We start from the raw sequence: 1157 nt of genomic DNA, 5'->3' as shown, positions 1-1157 counted from the left end.
AACTGACAAGCCTCCATCAATCAACAAAATAGAAATTTGTTTTTTATTATGTATCTCATCATTTTTTTCTCCTTCAAAATGCCATGGAGAAAATAAATCAGGATGGCTGAAACAATGACCAAACATTTTTTATCTAGAGAACATGTTAATTTATGCTTAAAACACTTCATTAAAACAATGAATGTTATGTTAAAAGGTCTTTTAAGATACATTAAAGGTCACAGTATTACTACAGAATTATGCTTCTAACTACTAATGATATAAAAAGGTATATGAGAAGATATTCTGGAAATTTTTGACAAATTGGCAAGAGAAGTACATGCTACACTTGCCAAAGTTCTCACACTTGCTTCCAGGGTCAAAATTGAACTATGAAAGCAAACTAAGAAAGACATAAAACTCCAAAAATAATTCATCCATTATGATAACCAGAATCGATCTGAAAGTTAAAGGTGAGTCACTCAGGAAAATACAGATTTGCTGATGAGATTTTAAAGAGAGTCACTGATAAAAAGAAATCACTAAAACATCTACATTCACCAGAGACTCAAGAACTGTTATGAAACACCCAGAAACCCAGCTAGTTTTACAAGAATAGTTCCTTCTACAATCATAGAAAGAATTTTTTTCCCTTGATAAATCATTCAAGCTGAGGAACAGTTTGAATTAATAGAGAATGTATTCCTCCTCCAGATCATGAATAAATATGAAAAGGAAAATGAGGAACAAATTGTACATGTAAAATTTCTTATTGACTTGGTTAAAAGGTTTATAATTTTTTTAATTTATAATTTAAATTTTATATTAATATTTTAACTAAATAAACACTTAAAAATACATGGTCCTCTTTTAAACTAAATTGTTATTTAAGATATTTTAAGCTATTTAAATATGAGTTATTTTACTTTAATTTCTGCCCACGAAGTATTAACTTATGAGAACTGATACCCCACTATAAACATTTAGAAACACATACAAAACTTTTGAAATAACTGTTTTCAGACATTACCAACACATTAGCAGTACAGGAAATTGATTCCTCAGTGAAGGGAAACAAACAAACTCCATGAATGCTCCCAGCTTTCTGTCTGGAGGCATTTCTCAGTCTGCAATGCAGAGATGGGGCAACTTAGAGCCCAGCAGGTAGGTCTTCCGAA

This window comes from Canis aureus, chromosome 1 (genome assembly GCF_053574225.1).
Source record: "Canis aureus isolate CA01 chromosome 1, VMU_Caureus_v.1.0, whole genome shotgun sequence".
NCBI lineage: Eukaryota > Metazoa > Chordata > Mammalia > Carnivora > Canidae > Canis > Canis aureus.
Note: the sequence above shows the minus strand (reverse complement) of the source record.